The following is a 24,481-nucleotide window of genomic DNA, read 5'->3' as shown; positions in this document are numbered from 1 at the left end:
CCCAAGGTAGAGAAAGGAGCATAGTGTAGGCCAAGTGAGTAACCCGAAAATTAAAATACCCCCCACGTTGATCCAAAGTTCTTATGACACCAAGCAAGCGAAAAAAGTCATTGGAATCCTCAACAGAATAGCTCTTATCTCTTCAATCTAAGCATCTATCCATTCATCCTTTCACCCACTGATATCTAGCATTTCACCTTTACATTGGCACCCATTCATTCTTTCATCCAGTAGCTTTTCACCAATCTGTTCGTCCATCCGCTCACCCGTCAGTCCATCCGCTCATCCGTCAGTCCATCCGCTCATCCATATCCAAACCTACCCATCCATCTCCAAACCTATCCATTTCAACCATCCATCCTTTCGCTCATCCATACAATCTATCCCCCTTCCCTTTCACTCATCCTTCCACCCACTCTTCGACCCATCCATCAATCCATCCTTCCACTATTCCATCCATTTATCCTTTACACTCATCCATCCTTTCGCTCTCTAATCCCTACACCCTGTAACCCATCCACTCATTCACCCTTTCCTTAATTATAACATCCTTTGTCCATCCACCATCCCGGTCACTGAACCATCCCGGTCACTGAACCATCCCGGTCACTCACTCAACCATCCATCCATCAATCGAGCCAGCCACACCTTCCACTCACTCATCATTTCATCCTTTCACATTAATTACGAATCTTTGTCTGCCGAGCTGCAGACAGAAGAGGTCCAGCAAGATCCACCTCTACTGAAGCTGCTAAAGCGGGGCGTTCACAAAGCCCCTGTTCAAACCTATCCTGCCATCTCCAAACCTGTCGCTCCAACTGATCCATCCCGCCTTCCTTTCACTCATCCATCCTTTTGCTCATCCATCCATCCTACACATCCTCCTTTTCACTCCTATCCATCCACCCTTTCACTCATCCATCCACCCTTTCACTCATCCATCCTTTCACTCATCCATCCTATTTTTCACTCATCTATCCACCGACACTTTCCCTTCCTCCATTTATGCTTTCGCTCGTCCATCCACCCTTTCACCCGTCCATCTTCCGTTTCGCTCATATATCCATCCACCCTTTCAGTAATCCCTCCATCCACCTTTACACTCAACTGTCCATCCATCAACCCTTCCACCCACCCACTCAGCCATCTATTCATCTACTCTCACCCATTAATCCACCCTTTCAATAAGCCGCCCATCCTTTCGCTCACCAATCCACTTTCAACCTATCCATCCACTCACACATTCCTTCATTCACCCTTGCACGTATCCTACCATTCTTTCACACATCCATCCTTACATCCTTCCACTCATTCATCCATGCATCTATCGTTTCACTCCACTCACTCATCCATCTATCCATTCGCCTGTTCAGTCATTAATGTATGCATCTATTCATCCACCCTTTCACCCACCCACCCAACTCCATTATGGGCCTTTGTCTGCGGATTTGCAGACTGAAGAGGCCATCAAAAACTCTCCAGCTGCTGTAGTTGCTACAGCGGTGTGTTCACAATGCCCCTAGTGCAGGCACAAAGTGAGATGAGAGGCCTATTGCAAAGACAGAATTGTGGGTGGCCTTAGGCCTGCATGAAAGCCCATGGGTAAACTAATGAGCTGTAACGTAAGCCCTCGATGACATAAGATATGAGAGGCCAAGGGGAGCGGGTCAGGGATGTCAGAGGTGGTGGGGGGGGGGGGGGGGGTTAGCAGGTTCAGGCACCGGGTTAAACGTACGGTGTACATGAAACACAAAGTGCCAAGGTGGGGGTGCATGAGGAGGGAAATCAAAGTGAGTTGAAGATGAGCAGGTATATTGGAGCCCTATGATGCCCAGGAGTGGAGAGAATACAAGGCAGGGGTCATACAGTTCAAGTCAGAGCAAGGGGCCAAGAGGCAGAAAAAGCAGCCTCCTACATGCCATTGCTGCGAGTGTACTGGAGCTGCAGAATCTTGATGTGTGTCTCATGCTTGAAGAAAATAAAAGGACCAGGGGAGGGCCTGGAAGCCACACAATCTTATCGAGCTGGTTCCAACTTTAAGATTTGCTTCATCATTTTGTTGTTCTGCTCTGGGGAAATTAAAGTGCAGGCCCCAGCTTTTATTTTCTTCAAGCATGAGACACACATCAAGGGATATTCGTCCTACAGAGATTCACTTCAGATACGAGGCTGGCTACCGGATCGAAGCAAAAAGTAGAACTTTTAGTGTGCCGGGTCCGCTTGGTCTCAGACCCGGTAGTAATTAAAAACACACCTTAAAAAGAGTCATTATCAGGCCCTATATTCATGTCCTGAACTCTACTATCAAAAATAGTGGTCGATTACTGAATAATGAACTTTAAAAACGTTAATGGTAATCTAGATCAGCTATTTAGTTCATGTTTATAATAAACACATTTCTTGCATTTCTTATGAGGTACGCTGTTTCTGTATTTTATCAATAGCATATTGTTATTGTATAGTGCATATTTTTAACTGAGTCTCGTTCAGGGGTTTATAGCAGGCAACGATTGAGAGCTCTGGAGTGGGGGATTAAGGCAGTGCAATAGGTCTTGCGTTTATGCGAGTTTGAGCTATTGACATTGCAAATGATAATGTGTTTTATTTTGGTTTTCGTTTTTAAAACATAAATAAAATGCACTGTCGTTTACAATGCCAATAGCTTAAACTTGCGTAAATGCGAGACCTATTGCATTGCAAATGCTTGTTTTGGGTCATATAGTCAAGGCTTGAATTGCGAAATTTCAGTTTAACAAAGGGCGATGGGAGGGAGGCTTGCAATTTGTCTAACCACTGGCAATTGCTTGCTGTTGCATCCCAACCAATCATACTTTTGCTTCTCATGCCACCTTAGTTTTTGACCCAGCTGTATGCAAATCCACTTTTGTCATTTTTTTTTTAGGTCTCGCCTGGCGTTAGCAGCGCGCATGCGCTGCACTCGCCATGTGAGGCTCTTTTGGAATCGATACACTTTCGGAAGGAACTGTAAGCCCCACCCTTGTTTTCAATTGTCTTGCGGCATCGTTTGTTAAACGCTGGCGCGTGATTGAACAATGGATTTAACCCAGGTCTCTTGACTGGGGGTGAATGCATGATTCAATCAGCATTTCGCCCTATGTGAGATGGGTTTGCCGAGACTTGGGTCCCTTGCTCCCTGTGCCACTGGATTCAAGCTAGCCTGGCTGAAGAAGGGTGACATACCCTGAAACTGGCCCTAGGATGCATGTTTCCGGTCCAGGGAGGACCTGGCTTGGCAGTTCGGTCTGGACAGTTCCCATGAGGCACAGGGTCAAGACTGATTTGCTTATGGCTGGGTCTAAACTGGGGTTCCATAGTGAGCAAAGGAACGATATATTTAACCCAGATCTCTTGACTGGGGATGAATCTATGGTTCAATCAGCATTCCGTCCATCATTTGTTTGCTTAGCACTTGTCCACTTTTAGGACGGCCCATCTAGACAGGCCGACGCCATCTTTGTTCCTGTGACGTAGGAGGGTCGCACGCTTGTTATTAAAGGTACTGCTACGAAGATGCGAGGGCGCCCCAGATTACTTGGCCTCATAACATACATGCTCGCACACCTCGTTGAACTGGTCATTACCTAAAGGTTGAATCTGAGTTTAAGGAATCCGACCCTTCAAATTTTCTCTTGAATTATGGAGACTGTGCTTGCAACAGGCTTCTATCTGTAGAGTTTGGGCTGCTTTTGAAAGTGGATTGTGCTTGTATTGTATGCCAGCTTAGGCAACAGTGCGCACGCGCGCCTCCACTCCGAAAGATCGACAAACAGTGGCCCTTCATTCCGAGCCAACACACGCCCCCGGGCCCTGTCCCCTGTGCTGTTGCTCCCCGAACGTCCACCAGTAGCCAAGGACCTTTTTCTCTGTCTCCCTGTTCTTTGGTTCCGGGGAGGGTCAAGCTCTGAGGGTCACTCGCTGGTGACCGATGGGCCGCGGTGGAGGACAACCCGGTGCTGCTGCACCAGGGCCTGAGGCGGTATCCCTCCTGCCGGGCCGTACTGCGATGCCCCCGGACAGCTTTGACCTAGTCCTCGAGGCGCCACGGTGCCTGTACTCCTGAGGTGAATCGCACGCACCACAGGTGGTGGGGGTGTTTTGAATGTTGGTACACACTAGATAAAGGGGTACTTCTGTGCAGAAGGGTTTTTGGGAACGGTCAAGGTTAGAGGACCCAGGGGCGGGAGTGGTTCTGCTGATGTAGGAGTGGCAGGCATGCTATGCTTTTGGGGACTGGGAAGGAGGGGCAGTGTCTGTCCCTCAGTGTAGTGGGTGGTACCAGGCGAGCACCTTTGGTCGGAGACCCCTAATGATTCCTAGGACCTTTCAAGCACAAACTATGCTATGAATGCCTCTACCTCGTACCTACATTGAGACAGTGTTGCTGTTCTCTCCGATCACATGTCACAATATAGCCCTTTTACAAGGCCAGTCTCTATAACGTATGCCCCACTCTTTACTCGGCCCTGCTGCATGTCTGCTCGCTGGGTGATTCTGGTGCTGGTCACTTTTGATGGACTGCTTGTTGCATTTGGGCAAGGCTTATGTCATTCTTTCTTGATTCCCGTGGCTTGGTGTATTTTAAAACCCACTAATTGTAGTAGACTGCTCTCGTCTTGCAGATCTGATGCACAGCTTGTCACTGTTGTGTGTTATATTTACCTAGCTGGGTCAGAGCATTCTGTCACATCGTAACCTCCACATGGTTGCACCGACAACATCTCAATTGACATTGCAGTTAGTCAGCATAGTCATAGACATAAATCATGGTCATCTTAAGTACTTGCTCAGAGGTAAAGCTCACTTCTACCGAAGACTGAGAACACCATAAAGAAGTCAGAAACAAAAATCATTTGCAATGCAATAGGTCTCGCAATTGTGAGATTTAGAGCTATTGGCATTGTAAATGACAGGGCCTTTCATTTACGTTTTAAAAACAAAACCTAAATAAAAGTGTAATTTACAATGCCAATAGCTCAAACTCTCGTTAATGCGAGACCTATTGCATTGCAAATGCTGGTTTTAAATTTACCATTAATGAGGCTGGTAAGTCAGCTGCCGCTGACTCTAAGCTAGGACCTTGTAACACATAATTTCCTAGTGGATGAGTGTCACAAGAGAAGAGAGCTGATCCCGCAATGTGAAAATGAAGCATCCCCACTTTTTACGTGCATAAGAACCAAATACGTGAGGGGCAGAAAGTGAACAGAACATAAGTTTGCTGCAGAGTTACATAATACATTTATGTTGTCCAAATTTAGCAAACAAAAACCATTTTTGTGGGAACCTATTGCTACGGAAGAAGCAAACAGTTGATAAAAAGTTGTACGCTTGAAATACTCCAGGTCCAAAATTGGCAAAATCCTCTGATGTTCAGTCATTTTAGCTTCCACCCATATTTGCTCACTCAGTTAATTAAAGTATATCTATGCAAACTGGTATTGTTTGTTTTCGGTTGGTATGTACATAGTTCCACATTGTTTGATGTAGCGTTGACTAAAGTTGTCCTCCATAAAATGTAGTCGAAATTGATTACTGATGAATTGTGGAACGTCAGCAGGAGTGTTTCCAAGCTTGACAACTAGCTTTGGGAAAGCCAATATGACGTGGCAATGGTAGAGGTATTGACGTTGTTAATGTCTTTTATTAATTTGTATAGCAGCACAGCTGTGTTCCGCATGGCGGTAAGTCTTTAACAAGCATTGGAAATGCAATAGGTCTCGGATTTATTTGAGTTAGAGCTAATGGCATTGTAAATGGCAATGTCTTTTAGCCATGTGTTATGGAGTGTATGAATGTGGTGTGTAATGGAATTATGTGGTTTGGATTGGAATTGTTCACCCTGCACACTCACACACTGTTCACCCTGCACACTCACACACTGTTCACCCTGCACACTCGCACACTGTTCACCCTGCACACTCACACACTGTTCACCCTGCACACTCACACACTGTTCACCCTGCACGTTCACACACTCACACACTTCACACTTCACACACTTCACACTCACACACTTCACACTCACACACTTCACACTCACACACTTCACACTCACACACTTCACACTCACGCACTCTGCACTCGCACTCTGCACTCGCACTCTGCACTCGCACTCTGCACTCGCACTCTGCACTCGCACTCTGCACTCGCACTCTGCACTCGCACTCTGCACTCGCACTCTGCACTCGCACTCTGCACTCGCACTCTGCACTCGCACTCTGCACTCGCACTCTGCACTCGCACTCTGCACTCGCACTCTGCACTCGCACTCTGCACTCGCACTCTGCACTCGCACTCTGCACTCGCCACTCTGCACTCGCCACTCGCACTCTGCACTCGCACTCTGCACTCTGCACTCTGCACTCTGCACTCTGCACTCTGCACTCGCACTCTGCACTCGCACTCTGCACTCGCACTCTGCACTCGCACTCTGCACTCTGCACTCTGCACTCTGCACTCTGCACTCTCTTCACTCTGCACTCTGCACTCTGCACTCTCTTCACTCTGCACTCTCACTCTGCACTCTCACTCTGCGGTGATCTTGCTCCAGCTTCTGTGAGGAACCTGTTGCAGGTGGTGGGGGGTAGTGGTTTTTCTGAAGCTGAAGTGGACGCAGCTGTGGTCGGTCCAGTGAAGTTCGGTGGAGTGGCTGAAGGCGATGGACTTGCTGGCTGAGAAGACTGGGTCAAGCGTGTGGCCGGCGTAGTGGGTGGGGGTGTTGACCAGTTGCTTGAGTCCGAGGTTGTCCAGCAGGGTGACGGTGTTGCGGTCCTTGTTGTTCTCCAGGTGGAAGTTGAGGTCCCCTAGGAGGATGTAGTCGGCGGAGGGGAGGGCGTGTGGGCTGATGAAGTCTGTGATGTCTTCGCTGAATTGTGTGCGTGGTCCCGGGGGTCTGTAGATGAGGGTGCCTCTGAGGGTCGCCTTTGGGTCTGTGTGAATCTGGAAGTGGAGGTGTTCGGCGGCGGTGTAGGTGTCGTCGGCGTCGGTCGTGATGTGGATGGTGTTCTTGTGGACGATGGCGATGCCTCCCCCAGTTTGGTTGACACGGTCCCTCCTGATGATCTTGTATTCATCCGGGATGGCGATGGCGATGTCGGGGGCTGAGGAGGCGTTCATCCATGTTTCAGTGAGGAACGCGACGTCTGGTGATGTTGTGTCGAGCAGGTTCCAGAGTTCGACTGCGTGTCTGTGGACGGAGCGGGTGTTGAGCAGGATGCACTTGAGGTCGCTGCTGGGGTTTGGCTTGGCGGGCGCGGTGCATGTTCGGAGGCAGGTGAACTTGCAGGTTGTGCAGGTGAAGGATCCGTGGAAGCATTTCGGGGCGGCTCGGCAGCAGGCGGGGTTCTGGCAGGCGTTGAGTGCGATGAGGGCGGCGGCGTCGTAGGTCTGTCGGGTCGTCTCGCGTCGGTGGGGGCCAGGGGTCCTGGCGCGGTCCAGGCGCAGACGGGCTTGCCTTTGGCGCGCCTTCGGCGCACCCGCTGTGCGTCCGCGCGGTCACCATTTATGGCGAAGAGGGAGGGAGGAGCAGCTGGGAGGCGGAAGCGGGGAGGGTACAGAACGAAAAGGGGGCGTGGCCGCTCGCACGGCGGCGGGGAGCGGGGCGGGTAGACACAGGGGGGCACAGACAATACAACACAGCCCAGAGAATAACAAATGCTACAAATACAAAAGGGAACCAAAAAGATTAGCAGAAAGGTGGATAAACAGAAGGGAAAAAAAGGTTACAGCACTACACGCAAATACGAGGCAGCAGCGAGGCGGGGGCAAATGCAGCAGCTGGTGGCCGTGCGGCGCGGGGGTGTCCTGAGAACAGGTCACACTCACCTGCGCCGCGCGGTCGCCATTTATGGCCAAGTGGGAGGGGGGAGCGGGGAGGGTACAGAATGAAAAGGGGGCGTGGCCGCTAGCACAGCGGGGGGGAACGGGGCGGGTAGGCACAGGGGGGCACAGACAATACAACACAGCCCAGAGAATAACAAATGCTACAAATACAAAAGGGAACCAAAAAGATTAGCAGAAAGCTGGATAAACAGAAGGGAAAAAAGGTTACAGCACTACACGCAAATACGAGGCAGGCTCTACGAGGCAGCAGCGAGGCGGGGGCACGCGCAGCAGCTGGTGGCCGTGCGGCGCGGGGGTGTCCTGAGAACAGGTCACACTCACTCTGCACGCTCGCTCTGCAAGCTCTGCACGCTCGCTCTGCACGCTCGCTCTGCACGCTCGCTCTGCACGCTCGCTCTGCACGCTCGCTCTGCACGCTCGCTCTGCACGCTCGCTCTGCACGCTCGCTCTGCACGCTCGCTCTGCACACTCGCTCTGCACACTCGCTCTGCACACTCGCTCTGCACACTCGCTCTGCACACTCGCTCTGCACACTCGCTCTGCACACTCGCTCTGCACACTCGCTCTGCACACTCGCTCTGCACACTCGCTCTGCACACTCGCTCTGCACACTCGCTCTGCACACTCGCTCTGCACACTCACTCTGCACACTCACTCTGCACACTCACTCTGCACACTCACTCTGCACACTCACTCTGCACACTCACTCTGCACACTCACTCTGCACACTCACTCTGCACACTCACTCTGCACACTCACTCTGCACACTCACTCTGCACACTCACTCTGCACACTCACTCTGCACACTCACTCTGCACACTCACTCTGCACACTCACTCTGCACACTCACTCTGCACACTCTGCCCCCGCTCCTCTGCCCCCTCACTGCTCGGCCCTCACTGCTCGGCCCTCCCTGCTCGGCCCTCCCTGCTCGGCCCTCCCTGCTCGGCCCTCACTGCTCGGCCCTCACTGCTCGGCCCTCACTGCTCGGCCCTCACTGCTCGGCCCTCACCGCTCGGCCCTCACCGCTCCTCGGCCCTCACCGCTCCTCGGCCCTCACCGCTCCTCGGCCCTCACCGCTCCTCGGCCCTCACCGCTCCTCGGCCCTCACCGCTCCTCGGCCCTCACCGCTCCTCGGCCCTCACCGCTCCTCGGCCCTCACCGCTCCTCGGCCCTCACCGCTCCTCGGCCCTCACCGCTCCTCGGCCCTCACCGCTCGGCCCTCACCGCTCCTCGGCCCTCACCGCTCTGCACTCACCGCTCCTCGGCCCTCACCGCTCTGCACTCACCACTCTGCACTCACCACTCTGCACTCACCACTCTGCACTCACCACTCTGCACTCACCACTCTGCACTCACCACTCTGCACTCACCACTCTGCACTCACCACTCTGCACTCACCACTCTGCACTCACCACTCTGCACTCACCACTCTGCACTCACCACTCTGCACTCACCACTCTGCACTCACCACTCTGCACTCACCACTCTGCACTCACCACTCTGCACTCACCACTCTGCACTCACCACTCTGCACTCACCACTCTGCACTCACCACTCTGCACTCACCACTCTGCACTCACCACTCTGCACTCACCACTCACTACTCACTACTCACTACTCTGCACTCACTACTCACTACTCTGCACTCACTACTCACTACTCACTACTCACTACTCTGCACTCACTACTCACTACTCACTACTCTGCACTCACTACTCACTACTCTGCACTCACTACTCACTACTCACTACTCACTACTCACTACTCACTACTCTGCACTCACTACTCACTACTCTGCACTCACTACTCACTACTCTGCACTCACTACTCACTACTCACTACTCTGCACTCACTACTCACTACTCACTACTCTGCACTCACTACTCACTACTCTGCACTCACTACTCACTACTCACTACTCACTACTCACTACTCACTACTCACTACTCTGCACTCACTACTCACTACTCTGCACTCACTACTCACTACTCACTACTCACTACTCACTACTCACTACTCTGCACTCACTACTCACTACTCTGCACTCACTACTCACTACTCTGCACTCACTACTCACTACTCTGCACTCACTACTCACTACTCTGCACTCACTACTCACTACTCTGCACTCACTACTCACCACTCTGCACTCACCACTCTGCACTCACCACTCTGCACTCACCACTCTGCACTCACTACTCACTACTCACTACTCACTACTCACTACTCTGCACTCACTACTCACTACTCTGCACTCACTACTCACTACTCACTACTCTGCACTCACTACTCACTACTCTGCACTCACTACTCACTACTCTGCACTCACTACTCACTACTCTGCACTCACTACTCACTACTCACTACTCTGCACTCACTACTCACTACTCTGCACTCACTACTCACTACTCACTACTCACTACTCTGCACTCACTACTCACTACTCTGCACTCACTACTCACTACTCTGCACTCACTACTCACTACTCTGCACTCACTACTCACTACTCTGCACTCACTACTCACTACTCTGCACTCACCACTCTGCACTCACCACTCTGCACTCACCACTCTGCACTCACCACTCTGCACTCACCACTCTGCACTCACCACTCACTACTCACTACTCACTACTCTGCACTCACTACTCACTACTCTGCACTCACTACTCACTACTCACTACTCACTACTCTGCACTCACTACTCACTACTCACTACTCACTACTCTGCACTCACTACTCACTACTCTGCACTCACTACTCACTACTCACTACTCACTACTCTGCACTCACTACTCACTACTCTGCACTCACTACTCACTACTCACTACTCTGCACTCACTACTCACTACTCTGCACTCACTACTCACTACTCTGCACTCACTACTCACTACTCTGCACTCACTACTCACTACTCTGCACTCACTACTCTGCACTCACCACTCTGCACTCACCACTCTGCACTCACCACTCTGCACTCACTACTCACTACTCACTACTCACTACTCTGCACTCACTACTCACTACTCTGCACTCACTACTCACTACTCACTACTCTGCACTCACTACTCACTACTCTGCACTCACTACTCACTACTCTGCACTCACTACTCACTACTCTGCACTCACTACTCACTACTCTGCACTCACTACTCACTACTCTGCACTCACTACTCACTACTCACTACTCACTACTCACTACTCTGCACTCACTACTCACTACTCTGCACTCACTACTCACTACTCTGCACTCACTACTCACTACTCTGCACTCACTACTCACTACTCTGCACTCACTACTCACTACTCTGCACTCACCACTCTGCACTCACCACTCTGCACTCACCACTCTGCACTCACTACTCTGCACTCACTACTCACTACTCACTACTCACTACTCACTACTCTGCACTCACTACTCACTACTCACTACTCTGCACTCACTACTCACTACTCTGCACTCACTACTCACTACTCACTACTCACTACTCTGCACTCACTACTCACTACTCTGCACTCACTACTCACTACTCTGCACTCACTACTCACTACTCACTACTCACTACTCTGCACTCACTACTCACTACTCACTACTCTGCACTCACTACTCACTACTCTGCACTCACTACTCACTACTCTGCACTCACTACTCACTACTCACTACTCACTACTCTGCACTCACTACTCACTACTCTGCACTCACTACTCACTACTCTGCACTCACTACTCACTACTCTGCACTCACTACTCACTACTCTGCACTCACTACTCACTACTCTGCACTCACTACTCACTACTCTGCACTCACCACTCTGCACTCACCACTCTGCACTCACCACTCTGCACTCACCACTCTGCACTCACCACTCTGCACTCACCACTCTGCACTCACCACTCTGCACTCACCACTCTGCACTCACCACTCTGCACTCACCACTCTGCACTCACCACTCTGCACTCACCACTCTGCACTCACCACTCTGCACTCACCACTCTGCACTCACCACTCTGCACTCACCACTCTGCACTCACCACTCTGCACTCACCACTCTGCACTCACCACTCTGCACTCACCACTCTGCACTCACCACTCTGCACTCACCACTCTGCACTCACCACTCTGCACTCACCACTCTGCACTCACCACTCTGCACTCACCACTCTGCACTCACCACTCTGCACTCACCACTCTGCACTCACCACTCTGCACTCACCACTCTGCACTCACCACTCTGCACTCACCACTCTGCACTCACCACTCTGCACTCACCACTCTGCACTCACCACTCTGCACTCACCACTCTGCACTCACCACTCTGCACTCACCACTCTGCACTCACCACTCTGCACTCACCACTCTGCACTCACCACTCTGCACTCACCACTCTGCACTCACCACTCTGCACTCACCACTCTGCACTCACCACTCTGCACTCACCACTCTGCACTCACCACTCTGCACTCACCACTCTGCACTCACCACTCTGCACTCACCACTCTGCACTCACCACTCTGCACTCACCACTCTGCACTCACCACTCTGCACTCACCACTCTGCACTCACCACTCTGCACTCACCACTCTGCACTCACCACTCTGCACTCACCACTCTGCACTCACCACTCTGCACTCACCACTCTGCACTCACCACTCTGCACTCACCACTCTGCACTCACCACTCTGCACTCACCACTCTGCACTCACCACTCTGCACTCACCACTCTGCACTCACCACTCTGCACTCACTACTCTGCACTCACTACTCACTACTCTGCACTCACTACTCTGCACTCACTACTCACTACTCTGCACTCACTACTCACTACTCTGCACTCACTACTCACTACTCTGCTCTCACTACTCACTACTCTGCACTCACTACTCACTACTCTGTACTCACTACTCACTACTCTGCACTCACTACTCACTACTCTGTACTCACTACTCTGCACTCACTACTCTGCACTCACTACTCTGCACTCACTACTCTGCACTCACTACTCTGCACTCACCACTCTGCACTCACCACTCTGCGCTCACCACTCTGCGCTCACTACTCACTACTCTGCACTCACCACTCTGCACTCACTACTCACTACTCTGCACTCACTACTCTGCACTCACTACTCTGCACTCACTACTCTGCACTCACTACTCTGCACTCACTACTCTGCACTCACTACTCTGCACTCGCTACTCTGCACTCGCTACTCTGCACTCGCTACTCGGCACTCACTACTCGGCACTCGCTACTCGGCACTCACTACTCGGCACTCGCTACTCGGCACTCGCTACTCGGCACTCACCACTCGCTACTCGGCACTCACCACTCGCTACTCTGCACTCACCAATCACTCAAGTCCATGCAATTAGAGGACATAACATTCTGAACAAGCACCTACCTCTCAGTGCCCTCATTGCCTTGCGAAACTTCTCGGTGCCGGCCAGGAAGAGAGCAGTGATCGGCACGCGGCGGGGACGCTGGCGCCGTGAGCGCGACTGAATCCGCGCGTGTCCAGCACTTGTCGCTCCCTCTCCCATTAGGATTGCTGGGCCCGTGCCCAGCTCTTGTCTCCTTTTGTCGGCTTTGGCGGCTGACATGATTACAATAGTTCTCTGCCGAGAACGTGCTTTGCGCGTCTCTAGGCTGAGACCTAAAAAGAAGCGCCATAGCGTGGCCATTGATGGCCGTGTCCCATCACATTTTTGTCTAGCATTAGGGTTGGGACAAGCAAGACCGTGCGGGCGGGTCAAGCAACACAACTCGACCCAATATCAGTCCGTGAACACGTTTCCACAATATAGAGAACTTAAGTGGCACAAGAAGCTTAAGCCCACATTTAGTTAATTAAAACTGAAAGGTAAGGGGTCTCTAAGTATATATTGGGTCCATGTTTCGCAGGACCCAGATTTCAGTTTCAGCGTATACAAACTCATGTAAAGAAGACCAGCGAGCCCAGCTTCAAAAACTTTGTAAGCAACAGTCAATGTAATCATAAGCGTATGAGAATCTTAAATAAGCGTCTAGCACGTTCATCTACAAGGTCCGAGTTTCATTTTGAAGCACATGTTTAACGCTTGAAAATGAGTCCTCCGAGTTCTTTCAAAGTGTTGTTTTAAGGTAGCACCTGTCATCCTAAAAAGCGTTAAAGCATATGTAACAGCGTAAGTAAAAAGTAAATGGTATAAGACTATGGTACCGCCTTACAAAGCCAGAATAAGCAAGGCAAGTAATATAAAACAATGTCTATGGGTTAAAAATCCTCTTATTTTTAAGTCGGAGAGAAGTAAGCAGATGCCCTCTGAAAACAGCGCCTGACATTTGACCTCCATGTCAGTATAAGATAGGAACAAGATTTACAGACCTGTTTACAGAAATGGAGCGAGTGAAAAAACAATTGCTTGTGTTCAGAAAAAAATAGTTGGTAAAACTATTACTTAAATTGATCTGTGGTGGGCTAAACACAGGAAGAGGAATGATGCGTGCATGCTATGGACAAATGGGGAGAAAGAATAGGAGAGCGGCAATGGAGCCATCAAGTGGGAAGCCTATATGTGGACCGAAGTTCACAAAGTATATACAACATGACTCTGAGAGACTGCACACGCGCTGTGTAGAGCCGTGGAGGCAAGGTATCTGCCCCTTTCATCCTATGAAAGGGGCAGGAACACTATTCTCACATGCTTTCAACAAAGCGCCTTCCTTCAAAGATCTCAAGCCCCATTTTTTTTACCAAACACTCCACTGTCTAACTCCTTCCTGTTGCAGGCCTGCCTCTGTAGAAACAATCACCCTTCCCTTTCTCACTATAACTTCCTTCCCTGCTATAGCCTGCCTCTAAATCCCCTCCTGGGTGCACCAAACTGGCTTCACATATTTTGTACTTCACCTTCTACTTTGGTAACTTTGCACCCACATAGCTTGAACTGTCCTTTATTCTGTGGTGGACATCCTGCCTCTTAAAGTTCAAGAGAAACAAATGTATGTTTTAAATGGTGCTTTCCCGAGAAAATGTAATACTGCATCAGGGGTGTGGGATTTAATAAAATATCTACTTGTCAATTGGACAGGTTGCTTCATAAATCTACAGGTCCTGTAACAAAATCCACCTGTCCGTTTTGATGCCATGTGGTGCAGCAACTCATTATGGCAGTAATCTCACTTTTATTCGGGTCCTATAATAGGACCTCTGATTATGCCAGAGCTCATACCTTAGTATGGTTTGAATACTTGGTCAATGTTGCTTTTGCATATATTCGCATCTAACCAGAGAGCATTCTGAAAGCTTTATACGTAGCCTCATATTGTTAAACTGTTCAAACGTGTGTACACATTTTGATATGTTTTATTTTATACTTTTTATACTAAAACCACTGTCGGTAGTGCAGTTTCTTCTTGCATTTACTTGGAGCACTACCCCAAATAATGAAAACTATGTATTAATGAACCATAAATACAAGTTGGAACAGTCTTATCTTATGGACACAAATATTACCGTAACTCTAGAAAATGCCTTTCCCTGATCCCTAATGTGGAACTGTAATCTGACAACCAAAGGGTTAGTGCTACATGGTGTTGGTCCTTCTTGTCCCAAGGGTATAGGAATTCCACACCCTTGACTGAATTTTGGTTGCCCATGAAACCCAAGATGCACCTCAAACATACAGGTATCAGTGCTATTGATCCAAGGCAATGTTCACTATTTCTAAAATATAGGATGGAGGCATCCAAGTTTGAAAGCTAAATGGATAGAATGTGAAATTGCATCTTTTACATGCTTGTTTTGTCAAATGTATGTAGGTGTGCATACACATATAACTATCATGACTATATTAAAGTGTATAATTCAATGCTTTGCACAAAGACAAATCTATGCGTTGCTGCGTGGCTTCTAGGTGTTTATAATCTACACAAAATCTAGTGATTGCATGTTCTTACCCTTTTAAACCACTTTGCCTTGATATGAGAAGTTAGCAAATCTGCTAATTTCTCGCTTTTTGCTTCCAAATACATTCTATAAAATAATTCCAGGGACATTATCAAACCTTCGACAACCAATTCATGTGGATTAAACATAATTTACATAAATTCTGGCTTCCTCACATATTAAAACATTCACTCATCTGCTGTCACCTTTACATTGTTTTATAATATTGATGTGCACATTGAGGTTTCAACATTATGCACAATTCAACTGGTGATTTTGCTCAGGTCAACACAGTTTCAATGGTTATGATGGTTTACTCCCCCTTCTTGACAATGCTAAATGCAAACTTCCATAGATTTACCTAAAATACCACCAATCTAAGCAGCACCAGATCAACAAACACAAAAAATCGCTAACTTTTGAAAATTCAGTCTTCTTACTGTGATTGGACCTCCTATATTGTGGACAGATTCCAGCTAAAGTAAAGAAAAACTCCTTACAATTTTTTAAGCAGGTGAGTCGTTTAATTTGGTTTTTGCTTTTTTATATCCAGCCCTGTGCCATACTGGTGTCAAACTCTCCTTCTCGATCCAACAAGGTTGGGGAATTGCATACATCCGAATTACACCTGTTCCCCCAAAGCTTCCTTTGTAGTGTCAGCCTGGTCGACACAAAGCTTCTAATCTCCGCAAATACCTTTTCACTGCTTGCAGCTTACTCCTAGGCCAGAAGAAACACCACTCATTGATATACAAAAAAGACTGTACACGTTAACTTTGAATTTGATCTCAGTACAATTACATAGTTTACTGTGCTTGGTTGGTTTTGTATAATCTTGTCTCTTTGCTTTTTAGAGGGATTACTCCTGTTTTTTGTAGTCTCCAGCCCGCTCACTCACCAGAATGAAATTGTAGCCCAGAAGAACATCGCCTCAGGTTTCTGAACCTTTCTTGCTCACGTTGATCTAGAGCAATTGAGGGGGACATTACTATTATTTCAGCATTTAAGTTTGTGGGACTAGAGTTCTAGACCTTCGCATCTAGTTTGGTGTTTTGCTTTTTACTTTTCTAGTCTGAATTCGGTCCTTGATGAAGCTGTTCTTACTCTCTTCCAAAGAAGAATGCTCTCTTCGAGTACTACCCGTTTACTAAGTTCCAACATTTATAATCGTGTTATCTTTTACCAATGCTTCCTTTCTCCAAATAGGATTGATGTCTTGACAGGTACTTTGACCCACAACAAGTTTTTTTTTCTTTGTACATTTGTAGCCTTCCTTTGTGCCCCCTTTGCAAAGGACTGAAAGACACCCTCATTTTCCATTGTTACAACTATGGTTGAGAAGTAAACAACCCTTTAGCTGCTCTGATAAAAAATACTTAGGGGGCCTTATACAGTTCAGTTCAAAATCTTTATTCGATCTTTCAAAACAGGTTGTGAAAGCACATGATAAATCACAGTAGTACATTATCACTTTAAAAACAGTTGTCATAACAAATAATCCATCAGATAACATACTCCTTGTGTACCTATTAAAAAACAGTAAAAGTCAGTTAAAATCCATCTATATCTACATGGCCAGCTATGAATAAAATGCATTAACTCTGCAAACACCAGGCCTGCCCACCTAACTCCCTTCCATAGACTTTCTGGAACGGATGGCCGTTTTCAGAAAAAGTACACACTATAACAGATGGGCTATTTAGCATTTGAAGATAGATTAATGCCCCTGTACATTTGAGAGGCTAGTTTTTCATTGTGGATTTAAGACTGAGCTGAAAAAAATGATGGTTAAAATTTGCAGGAAAAAGCAAAATGCAACAGATACCATTACACGGCCAAGTGGGCAACAAGCTATCCCACACCTTTGCTTCATCAGAAAAGCACACTGAGCGCCAGACTGTTTTTTCCTACCCCCTCCCTGGTGTCTAGTGGGTGATCCCTGCTTGGGGATCGCCCTCCTGGGGCTCATTTCAGTTTCGGTTTCTATGAAATGACATCAGCGCGACGTGCACGCAGAGCGTCATTTCATAGAAACTACGGGGTGCCTCGGGAGCTGTGGAAGCTCTTCCCCAGATCCCAAGTCTTTAGGGATGAAAATGAAATCCCGCCTGCACCAGAGGGATTTCCGGTGTCATGTGCCAGGACGGCCGGGAGCCGTCCTGCGCACACGAGCACCTTTGCGCACAATTGCTTCCGGCAGTCATGCGCGCGGTAAGGGTTAAATATAATGCACCATTCTCTAAGGCCTGTTTAGTGCCTAGGGATTACTTGCATAAATCAAAAAGGCAGGTTTAGTCCTAGCAAAACGTTTGATTTTCCATGTTGAAATGACAGTTTAAACCTGCACACACAGACTACACTGACAGGCTTGAGACATGTTTTAAATGGCTACTCGAGTGGGTGGCATAATAAGTGCTGCTGGCTCACTAGTGGCATTTAATTTACAGGCCCAGGGTACATGTAGTACCACTTTAATAGGGACGTGCATGTAAATAAATTGTGCCATTTTTGTGTCCACTTTTTTCCATGTTTAAAGAAGAGCACACACAAACATTGGCTACCAGAGGTAAAGTATGCAGAGTCCTTAAGTCAACAAAAACGAATTGAGCAAAACAGGAGTGGTGAAGTCTAAAGGTTTTGGTATGCCCTGCAAAAAGTGCCAAGTTTAACAGTGGCATCCTATTGTTTTGGCGCCAGTATGTTTTAAGACCCTCTACTATTAGGGGAAAGATGTCAATGATGTAATATTTAATTGTTGCATCTAGGGTATGATTCATCTCATTCATAAATAAGCCATGCTCCATAAAAGATGATTATGGCGCATAGTTATTGAAGCATCTAAAACCAGCATTGGCATAGCCAATAGGTCTCGCTTTTGGGACCTTATAAGTATTTAGTTATGCAGCACAATATCCTTGGTGCAACAACTGTTGCATGGCTAAACAGTTATAAGGTCCCAAAGGTGAGACCTATTGGCTATGCCAATGCTTGTTTATTTACTGTAGCCGCCACCGAGTATTAAACAACAGAGTGGGATAAGCCCAGTGGGCAGAGCATCTCGTTATAAAATCCCCAAAAATTGATCCACAGGGAAATGATGGTTTAATGCCAAGAACAGACAAGGATGCTTGCTATACAATCCACAGAAATTCCCGTAAAAACTTCAGTTGCAATGCAGCGCTAAAAATACACTGAATGGTGTTGAGCAACGCATCCAAAACGCCCCAGAATGCACTGCTCCTGGCATCATTAAGGTGTCCCCATTAAAGGGCTCGGGCTTCGCTCGTAACCCTCTTGCTTGTTAAAGGGGGGAGAGGGGACACAGCAGTGCTGAGAGACGACGGAGGCGAGCTATGGGGGTTTAGTAAGATTTCATAACATCTGGCAGGCAGGGAGTGCTGAAGCAGAGTCAGTCACACGTCAGGCTCCGGCTGTCATCCAACTGTCCCTACCCCAGCCCTACTTGCCTCTGGGCGCCACCGGCCTGCCGTGAAATCTCCAGATTTCCATGCAGGCTAGTAGCACTCTGGCACCAGCGCGATCTCTGAAGAGCGCTTTTGCCAGGAGCAGGGTGCCCGGAGAGCACAGCCCGCGTCCCGGAGCCAGGAGGGGAGGTTCCGCTCAGAGGTAGCAAGCGGAGAGGAGAAAACTTAAAGCGCAGACATCAAAGGCTCTCTGTACAGCTGATGAGCAGATCTTTCCTGGAGTTCATATTTTATACAGATGACAAAAAATGTGTATTACCTCCTTGTCTCTCGGACGAAAACGGGTAAGAGGCTGTGCATGTCCGAGGGCTCTAACCCTAGAAGATGGCATGCTGGGGAACAACATGCTCTTTCGACTCTGAGGAATGCACCCATAATACCGAATATGCAGAGCTTCTAAGCGCATAATGAATATTCAAGAAAGGAGCCCCAAATCGGCCTCTAAGGCATTCCCCTAGACAGCAATTGAGCATCAATAGGACAACAGGGAAAGGTCATGGAGTGCATTCTACTCTGGGTTTCTAAGCACACTAGAGCTACAACCAATAGGGCACAGGACCATGCCCTTGAGCCACCGACCATCTATAAATTAGCTCCGTGTAAGTTCAGACATTCCCCTTGGTGGTCTGGGACGCAGATATAAAACTTGCGGTTCAAGATGAAAATCCCAGTAACCTTTCCACAACGACGTCAACCCATCATGTCATGCTGTAGGCGCAGTATAACTAACAAACTTATCTGGAAGTCTGCAGCTGACGCCCTCCGTTCTAAGTAACTCTGGGAAATCTGTAATGCAATACCGAATTAGCACTTCGCTTCTAGGAGCGCACAACTTTAAGATGGAAAGGAGCAAAGACCACTCCCCCTGAAAACCATGACGAGCTGAGCTCGCGCTCACGTCCAACAACTCACCCTCTGCATATGTATCAACACTGGAAATGCAAGGCGCTCTAAAATACCTCCATAACAACTTTGAATGTTTGTAGATAATCTAATTGGTTCGTCATCGCTGCCGATGCCTTATTGTGTCTGTAGTATAGCACGCATACTCGGCAAGCGTAGTCTCGTAGTACATTTGGGCAGTGGGTGAAATGCACATACCTGCGACTTCCAATATTATGAAAAGACTCTGTCTATCAGTGTACAGCTCACTAAGATATATTGCCATGGAGCGAGCCGGCCATACGTTTTCTCGCAGCTCCACTGCCTGGATGTTAATTTAAATAATCTGTAGGAAGTGCTTGTGGACGAGAATAAACATCTGAAGTACACTTTACTTGATCACACTGCAGGGACCGGCACAACGTGTGTGCGCATCGATCTTTATGCATCAGTTCGCTGGCACAGGAGTGCAAAAAAAACCAGACCTACAAAGCATTTCCCTTGTGGGAGCAAACATGGGCACCATCTGTTTGCAAGTTAATTACAAACCGATGTCGTCAAAGCTCGCTCCTGCAAGGAAATCTGCAAACGTGCACGCGTTGCCATTGAAAGCAATGCAAAGCGTGCATGTTTTTGGCCAAAAAAGCACGTAGGCGAGACCTAAAAAGAAGGGACCTCTCCCAACACGTGAGCACCAGTGTAAGATCTAGTGAAGTGTCTACTGCCGTAAGAGTGAAGTAGAAATTACAGATGGTATGTTTACTAGTAGCTTCTTGTATTCTAGGCATTCCTAGACTTGACCACCCCCTTATCTGCTTAGTAATGGAGCCAGGGGTACTAAACAGTCCAAGGTGACTAATGTCGGCAAAAGATTTACTGACCTAGTTAAACCAAGGAATAGAGAGCCCCTTATCCTGGCTAAGGCAATCCACTATTACTGCTCTGTTAAAGCTTGGATTATTGTTACTCCACACACTCACCCAGAGCAGGAGAGGTGCCAATTTAATGGTATCTAAAATATATTGTAAATTCAATTTAGAGTGCAAAATATTAGCACCAGAAGGCGGCAGATTCATTAACTGCCTACAGATTCTGTTTTCTTCTGTCTGTTTGACAGAAGCATTATAGTGCCCCCATTCCCCTGCTCCGCATGTTGCTGTTGGGGCACATTGCATTTTATAAACTTTAAGTTAGGGGGAGAAAGTGGACCTACTATCCTTCTTGGCTGAATTGAAAGGGGAACCTGGTAATCTTCCAAGTCTCAGACAAGCAGTATTTACTTGTGGTTGAAGTCAAACAACATGCCCGAATAGCAAAAGTTCCATACTCAGCTACGGTGTTGCTCATTCAGTTTTATGGCTGTCAGGCTTTTTCTTTGGGCCCACGCGCCATTATATGGGTTTTCCCAAAGTTAGTGTTCATGTCGAGGGTGCACATGAATTGCACGAAAGATTCTAATAAGATACGCAGTGCACTGAATGTTCTAGCCTACAAAACTGCAAAAGCATATAATATTGTCATCACAGCAGAGGTGGCAATCTTTGGCACTTCCTCTGTGGAACCCGATAGATGAGTGTTCAAATAGTTAATATACAGAATAAAAAGCAGGGGTTCAAGCATGCACCCATGGCGTACCCCCTAGCTAGTGAAAAGGCATCCTAGATTTCCATTGACTGTCCACATCGTACCCTAGCACCTAGTTGCTCATGGAGACTGTAAAAGGTTTACTAAAGGGACTTCTACCCCTAATTTAATTAACATCAGCCACAATTTACCCATATTTACACTATCTAAATCAATTGACAAGTTCATACAAGCCAGGGACAGTGGGCAGCGATTAGTCCTAGGGTATCTGCTCACTATCGTGTGTAAATTCAAGCACTGCTCTACTGTAACTAGCCCTGGACGAAAATCATCCTGGCAAGGGGCTAGAATGTTATTGTGGGTGGCCCTGACTGTAGTCAATTGAAGAAAACCCTTCATTGGGGTGTCAATTAGGTAGATCGGTCTATAACATTTACACAACCTCTATCACCGTTCTTGAAGATCTGCTCGATTGTAGAGAGTGACTAAGACTCGGAAATTTTACTACACAAAGAGTTATTAAATACATTTGTGAGTAAGCGTCCCCCATAAATCCAAATTTAGGAAGTACTATTGGATCCCATCTGAACCAGTCGCCTTCCCAACTTCACTAGTTCGGATTGCGTCCTTTACTTCCTGTACAGTAACGTGGAGGGGTGGAGTGGGCAAGATGCTGTTGCAATATACATTCACACTCCATCTTTATCCAGTTGTTATAAATGGGTAAAATGCTTAACCCATTCCTGTCCTGGGAGATAGCAGATTGGAAGTTGAATAGGGGGAGCATCTCGCTGCTGAAGCCTTTTAACTATTTCCCAAAATACTTTGCTGCAATTTTGGGCAGCAGTTGATTCATGGGTTTCCCAATATTTGCAATACAAATAGTGCTTGCTCTTGTTGATGGCTAATTTATAGCCATGCCTGGCCTCCCAGGTTGCCTTGACATCCCTGGAAATCCCTGCCAGCGCCGTTCTCAGGTGATTAGATACTGAAAATTCACATCGAATCATCGCCGGTGCTCTAAAACAGGTTTGAGGGGGTTCGAGGAAAAAATGCTTCTTGGTGTCATAGTTATTGATATCTAAAGAATAACACATCTCCTGAGCCATTGCCTAGGCACCACAAAAAAGCTGCCATGTTCTTTTTGAGAAGACAGTTCTGCACGGCGGTAGGATGTTTTAGGTGCCTCACTACCTTTAGGCTGTCTTTGGAATGCTTGTTGATACCATCACAGACTAACAATGTTTTGTCACAACAAAATAAGTAGGCTCCCTCAACTAATAAGGCATTATGATCGCTCCATTGGGTCTCTATCACGGCGCCATTCAGGCACCACTGCAGGACATATTTGGAAGCAAATATATAATCGATAGTTGAAGCTCAATCCCCCTCCTCTACATGTTGGCTTATTTGGACAGGAACCCTGAAAATAGTCAACCATATCTACAACAGTCCCTCCACTCCAAGCTGAAACAGTAAACCATGTTTACCACGAAACGTTTTGCCCGCAGAAAATCACAATGCGGTCGTTACAATGACCGCGTTGTGATTCCGCATACCATTACTCTGCAAGTCGGAACAACGACTTGCGGGATGGTGTTGGATTTAAAATCCAACACCTTCCCTACTGTCCACACAGACTGGAGTTGGAATAGTAAATTATACTATTCCAACATCCAGCACCCCCGATATGCTGCGCCGGCTGTATTTTGATCAAAAACTTGAATTCTAAGGTTATATTTAACCCTGATAGAGAGCACCCCTCCCCAATGCCTCTCCCATGGGGTGAGGCCATAGCAGGACCAGAAGAATAACACGGACATTCTTTACACAATATGGGTAATACTGCCCAAGTCTTCTGCAAAATCATATTTATCATTGAAAGACAGCCACTCAGGATTGAGCCCAGCCACATTCTAACTTCCTAATGTAAAATAATTGCTGTCACTTGTCCCACAACATTCTGTCCCCTGTGTTTAGCATCCCCCCTGGCTACCTCTTCAACAGGCAAAGTGACACTGTTTGAAGCAGGGATGTGAAATTCCCATAGCCCAACGCCCGGACATATTGTTTGGGGTTAAGGGCAATAAGTTTTCATGTGCATTTTGTCCTTGGGACAAGTAGGTTCAACCCCTTGCAGCACAACCCCTTTAGCTGCCAGTTTGCAGCACCCCATTATGGATCAGGGAAGGGCAGTGTCAGCAGCTAAATTAATATTTGTGTCCATGTGTCAATGCAGTTCAAACTTGTATTTCTGGTTCATTAATGCAAAGCCTTTATTATTAGGGTGATCACTAAAAGTAGATGTTGTAAGCTCGACCTGCACTACAGACTGTGATTCCAGTATAAATCTGTACACACGTTTTCAAAGTTTAGTAATATGAGGCTATATACAATGCTCCCAGAAGGCCCTTTGATTATATGCAAATATTTGCAGAAGCTTGAAAGCAAGAGTGATTTATTGCTTTCAAAATAAGTTCTCAAAAATATGCAAGTAGGAAATTTTTGTTGTTGTTGCTAAACTACTGTAAAATGTTATGTACCATATCTTTGCAGCATCATTTAGTAACATGTTGATGTATGCTTGTATTTCCCAAAAATATTCATATTGGAAAAGCTGTGTAACCAGTTTGAATAAGATTATGGGAAACAAAAATAAACAAGCATTGGCAAAGCCAGAGGGTATGAAATTGGTGGCCAGCCTTTTGGTTTTGTCAATGCGTGACTTGTTTAGGCAT

The 24,481-nt window shown here is 47.5% G+C and overlaps 1 protein-coding gene across 4 annotated transcripts in view; it reads left to right on the top strand.

Moving 5' to 3' along the window:
- PRPF38B (pre-mRNA processing factor 38B) overlaps positions 1-24,481 on the top strand; it is a 79,458-nt gene that overhangs the window by 5,787 nt on the left and 49,190 nt on the right. For 2 of the 4 annotated variants that reach the window (XM_078668375.1, XM_078668382.1), the window contains exon 2: positions 16,647-16,727. The exons of the other annotated variants lie outside the window; for them this stretch is intronic. The gene's annotated coding sequence lies outside the window, so the exon portion shown is untranslated. The remainder of the gene's footprint in view (positions 1-16,646; positions 16,728-24,481) is intronic. 4 annotated transcript variants of the gene reach the window in all.

Source organism: Lissotriton helveticus, chromosome 1_2 (assembly GCF_964261635.1).
Source record: "Lissotriton helveticus chromosome 1_2, aLisHel1.1, whole genome shotgun sequence".
NCBI classification, from domain to species: domain Eukaryota; kingdom Metazoa; phylum Chordata; class Amphibia; order Caudata; family Salamandridae; genus Lissotriton; species Lissotriton helveticus.
This window is presented reverse-complemented; position numbering and strand designations above follow the sequence as displayed.